This window comes from Primulina huaijiensis, chromosome 2 (assembly GCF_012295235.1).
Source record: "Primulina huaijiensis isolate GDHJ02 chromosome 2, ASM1229523v2, whole genome shotgun sequence".
Taxonomy (NCBI): domain Eukaryota; kingdom Viridiplantae; phylum Streptophyta; class Magnoliopsida; order Lamiales; family Gesneriaceae; genus Primulina; species Primulina huaijiensis.
This window is the reverse complement of record NC_133307.1, coordinates 30,547,637-30,553,935: the sequence shown is the minus strand read 5'-3', so window position 1 is coordinate 30,553,935 and position 6,299 is coordinate 30,547,637.

Genomic DNA, 6,299 nt, shown 5'->3' with positions numbered 1-6,299 from the left:
CAATAATAATAATAATAATAAATTGTTTAATTCGTCACGTACTATTTACATGAAGGATTTACAGGAAGGCCCAAAGTAATAATAATAATAAAAAAAGAATGCTACAAAAACCCGACAAGGCCCAATGCCTCCCAATAAAAGTTTTTAAAAAGGCCCTTTGATGTATCAACAAACATGCAATTGTTTTGGAAGGATCGATTAGGAGATAACCCAAATACCCAATCCAAAATGTTTAACGAAATAATGCTCTGCGAGTAAGGCACAAATAGTATCAAGTAAAGGAGAAGGATGCTCTTTATCCTTACGTCAGAGGAGTTTGATTGAGGATGATAAATTCTTGAAAATAGTTCCCATTGCTTGTGCTTTTTCTACTATATATGACTTCTTTTTGGGAGGAGGGGATGGGTGTGGCGGCTTCTGGTGGAAGATTCACTCTGTCTTTGTTTTATGGCTATTTCAATTTTTCAGAGCATCACGTAGAGATTACTCAATACGACAAAACTGCCTCTTATTTTCTAAAACTCATAATGGGAGTAGCAGTCCTTTTCTTTGATGTTCCAAGGTGCATTTTCGCGTTAGTGCGGCATTTGTGTCAATCAGTGCCATTCTGAATATGCTTACTTTAATGGGTTCCAATGCGTTGAGCTTGATTGATTCCATTAATATTTCCGAGCCCATGCAGTTGAACCTGCCATTTTGACTTGCCTAGGGGATAACTTATTTTAGGGTGCCTCATTGTGATGTGCCGTGTTTCTTTCTCAGAGTAGAACAACTTGGAATCCTGCGCATAACAAGAGCATACTCTCGGTTGCGAAAAATATTTACTATAGTTGTGGTTGTGTAAACTTAAGATTTCACTACGTGAAAAATAAAAAATAGCACTGCCCCCCCCCCCCCCCCCCCCCCCCTTTTTTTTTTTTTTTTTTACAAATTTGAGACATTATCTTTGACTCTCATTTTTTAGGATGGCTTTTTCCTGATTCCTACAGCATTTGGATTCTCTCTTCTTTTTAACTATCACTTTCTCTGGGTAAATTCTAGATAAATATCTCTATCATCGAATGTTGGATGTCACATACTGAATTAAGTTTCTGGGATTTTCATCGATTCATGTCATCTATATATTTCACATGAATCTATTATTGAAACATGTCTCATCATGAGAAGTGGGAAGCAGAATACCCAGAAATTAGAATGAGTGCTTTTCGAATGCGAAAGGCCACCCATGTGTCTCCCACTCGTATAGCTTGTATTATGCATGCGTAACAGGATTAGTATCATGAAAACGAACGAGGAATCTTTTTGTCCCATTTGGAAGGTCTTTAGTGCTTATTAGGATTAAGAACACTTGCACTATCTTCTCACCGGTTCTATTTGTTAGTAGGGTGAACTGTTCTTGATCAATACCTTGTAATGGTGGCTCCGGGGGCTGCCTGATTTGGGACCCCCTTTTTCCAAATGGTGCATTGTGAAAGGACTGTTAATGTAGAACTTGTCATTCCCATGAACGTGGATGTCAAAAAATGGGTAACAAATGAAATAATTGAGAAATTTTGTCAAGATTATTGATCGAGTTTGGTGGAGGACCTACCATCGATGGCTTGTCCAAAAACTCTTCTTTTTTAGGAAAATTTATGATTACCGTGATGGTTTTGCTAATAACTTATTATGTCAGTCTTGTTAACTTTATTGGACGCACTCCTCAACTTTTATTTGTTGCATCAGAGGTCCATCGCTACTTGTTCCATGGCTGCAGTGTTCTTGTTTGTATGCTATTCAAAGGCAAAATTTTGGAGGTTGAATCTCCGTCAGTACGATGCTTTGAGCGGTTGGAATTCTTAACTGGTTTCTAAACATTGCTTTTGTGAAATATAGGCACAATTGAGGAAACTCATTATCTTCCCTACCGTTGCGAGAACTTGAAGGGGCATTACTTTATTTGTGAAATGTAGGCAATTAATTGGTTTCTAAAATTTTCTTTTGTTGATATATCTCTGCGTTGTTTCCTGTCTTAACTTTGCCTTGATAGGTAAAAAACCGTTGTCTTGATTTTTTTATTCATTTGATGGGGGAACCATTTTTTTTTATCCAACCTTTAGGACAATTAAATTTAGAAAGCTCGTGTAACCATGAGAGACTTTAATATTTCAGTGAATCGTTGTTTTTGCTTTCAATCTTTGGGAACCGACTGGCAGATTTTTTTTTATGTTCTTGGGTTCGAAGTAGGAAAGAGCGATCTCTGTTCGCTCTATCCACCTCTGATGAATACTTTAACCTTTTGTATTGGAAAGATGGTCACAAAATACACACTTGGAACGATATAAAGTTGACCACATCAATTTTACAAGGAAAAAAATCAGTGTTTTTACTTGATTTCTGGTTGAGTTTTTGGTGTGGGTGGAATCTGTGTGTAAAAAAGTGCCAAACAAAAGCATTGAAGAATGATGAAGTGCATCTATCCTCTAAGTAGGTCGATACCAGAAAGTGGCCAAACTGAATGAAGTCAAGCAAAACCTTCCCAAAAAGAGAGTTCTAAAAAATACCAAATCCTTTTCGGAAGGAGAAGTTGAAATCATATATTTTATGATGTTGATATATCAATCAGAAATAAAAGTAACATTATTAATTGGGTTAACAACATGTCTTAACACAAACTTTTATGTTTGGTAGTATGTTGTCTCATCACTTTATGTTCGATTGAGATCTACCACTTTGATTCCATTTATTTGATGTTTAAAGTACATATTTCAGGCAGGATTCGAGCTTCGCAAGAGAGCTCGAAGTGCCTTTGTAGGAGACGGCAGCAACAGTGTCAAGAGAGCTCCACCTCTGTTCATTTGATATCAGTAATCTGAAATTTTCAACAAAATCATAGAGTTGTTGGATTTCATCCACCAATAATCTCAAAGCAATGACCATAATTTTTCACATTATTAATGAAAATAGTACAAAAAATGGGGGGATGGTTCTCTTTTTCTGTATTCAATCAAGAAAAAAAAATGGCTTTATTTCCAACACTCCGGATAGGCGGAAAGATCTAAGGAAAAATTATCGGGTGAGTAAACATGCTAATGTTAAAACAAAGTTGTGAATCAAGATTTAGGCAACTGCCACTAATTGGACAATGCTGCATTCTATATATATTATGACCCACTCCTTTGCAAATGAACGACGGAGGATAAGTGCAAGACGTAGCACTATGGACGACTATAATTACTTCAATACAAGTTTCAAAATTTTTAATGCATGGAGGGGCTTACACATCTGCAAAACCCAAAAAAATTCAAACTTGGTATCAAAATCTTGCATGAATATTTGTGGAAAAATATGAAGAAAACTTTCAAAAATTTGGCAAATTCATCATGCTGAAGACTAGCAAAAAAAATAGGGAATCTTTAATAGTGAGGAGGTGGAATATCACGTACTGTGTTTTCTTTTTTACTATGTAATAAAAATCTAGATCATATTCATTTTGAAATTTATGCACGCGTTCATCAATTGATGTAATTGAAATGAATGAACTTTAATCTCTTTTGGCAGGTGGAATATTACTGTGTTTTCTTTTTTACTTTCTCTTCTTCATTTCTCTGCTACAGAATCTAAGTTATGATTAATGGTGGTAATAGGAAAAATATAATAGTTAAAAAAAAAAGTGTCACGCCTCTTGATTTTCGAATCTCCGTGTCTCAGTGTCTGTACTTATTTTTCCTACACCAAGATATCACTAGTCAAATCCCATCATTCTGATAATTACAATTTCATATCTAATCATTCTTACAAGCATGTATATTTAACCTTAATAATAGTCATAAATTTTATTTCCTTATTATACATACGTATATATATTGTATGCGTATATAGAGTTTAAGCATTGCATTATGGATTTAATTAATTTGTTGCGTATAATATTTAAATAATTAACTGAGTAAGTCTATGGTCTCACATATCGATATCTTTAAGACGGGTCGAACCGATCTATACATGGAACGAAAATAATACTTTTAACATAAAATAATAATAATTTTTTATAGATCGGATCAAATAGAATATTTGTCTAAAATAAGTTGACCTGAAAACGATATCACATATGTTTTTTATTTTTAACTTAATTATATGTTTTTATAATGTATTAAAGTACTGAAATTTTAGCCATCTCCTTGTTCAAGCCCTGGCCACGAGTTTTTTTCTCGTGCAATCGATATATATATATATATATATAAAATAAAGCTGTCAAGCATGTAGTTGTGCGAATGTGACCCATTAAAAGAAGAAGATATGGAGAAGGTTATCAAGACTCCAACCTGTACTGGTCAGGCAAATGTCCGACCGGGTTGGTCTGCTCGGGTCAGCCCATGTACCCTCCACTCTCCTCTTTCTACCTAAACCCTCTTAACTCTGTCTAAATTTTATATTTTCAAACAATCTTTTAGCAACCAATAAGTATATATTTGCAATTAAATTTACATTATTTATTGGAAACAATTAGTCGACTACTTTAATACTATTATTGATTTGATACATTCACATTTGATATCTCTTATCATTTGTTTCACGTCGAACAGATTCATTTCAGATGCATTTGAAATTGCATACACATGATTAAGTTGAAGTTGAATTTAATAAAAATATAAATTTCATCTCCACTAAGTATATATCTCTTGCCCAAATTCATCCCGAATCACACATTTGAAGATATTTATTGATCAAAAATTTTGAATCCCATATTAAAATGGGATGATAATGGTGTGAATAGAGAGGGGACACAATGTCCGTTAAAGCAAGGGAGTTAAAAATGGAGTCCAATATAGAGAGTGGGTTGTTACTTGTTAGTGGAAAACCAAGGGCTTAAACTAATAATTTACTTTAAGTAAAAGATGATTAATTATTGTCCCTCGTGAAACAAAAGCGCATATTCTCCCATTATTAATCTTCATTAATTTCGTATGATCACCACTTAAATCGCTTAAAATGGGGAAGAAAAAGTGATGGTTTCTTTTTTAGATGGCTGCAGCTTTTTTGTAAAAGGGTTTGTTGATTAATTATAGAGAGGGTTGTTATTGTCCAAACTTAGTGTTTTATATTAAAGTTACTTTTTACATATAATTTTATTTTACTGTTTGTTTGTTTGTTTTTATTAATCATATTTTATGTTAATTAATTCGATAGACAATAATGTGTGGTTAAGTGGGGGGTTTGATAGTGGGCATGGGGTAACCCACCTTCGACACTCGTGTGCGTTATCTATTGATGGCGGCTCACCACCTCCCAACCACCTAATTTTCATCATTAATAGCATGCTTCCCAATAGTAGCCTCCATCACTTAATTCTGAACAGATACTACTGTGAATACTCTGGATCTCAGAGATAGGAATAATATGCAGCAACATAACAACAGTAAATCGAAGCAAAGATGTATCATTTGAATGCAAGACGAAATTGTCATTATAACAGTGTTTTATGTTGTCGGTAATCGTCACCAAAATACAACGATTTCGAATCAAGAGAACGCAATACGACGACTCTTGATAACAGAGAACGAAATATGTCAGAACTTTGAAGACTTGTAAACGAGAAGAGAACGCAGTAAAGATGCGAGAGAGAAAAAGTGTGAACAACGCAAGTTGTGTGAATGTGTGCTCCAATATTTCCTTTTTGTGGTTTGGAGGGTTTTCTAGTCCGTCCAACAACTTCAATATTAATAATCATACTTCATAAGTATTACATTATATGTATCTAACATTTGGTTATTAGGTTTTAAAGAATATATATATATATATATATATATATCACACGAAGGCTTTACTGCAAAATAGAGGATCACATCAGATTCGAATTAAATAATCATAAACTAATTTAAATTTTAAGAACTGTTTATTAACAGTGGAATATATACATTTATATCATTGAAATGCTTTATGATCCCGACAATATTCAAAAGTAGATAAAGGTATTCTGTAAAAAAAATAATTAATTAATAAGCACAAACGCTTTGTGAATTTAAATTTAAATATATATGATATATGATATCTCCTTATGATTTGTTTACTTTTTTTAATTAGGGTCACTACTAACTCAAAAGGATCTCTTACTCCATTGAAATCGAAAAATTCGATTGATATATATTGCACACATAACTAAACAAAATCTTATCTTTTCTTTTTCCCCCACATCTTCAATTTTATTATAACAAAACATGCGCTTTAGTCATTAGGGGAAATTTGAAGACTGAAAAAGATATTGGCAGATGAAAATGCATAAAAGTTGATATATATATATATATATATATATATATATATAT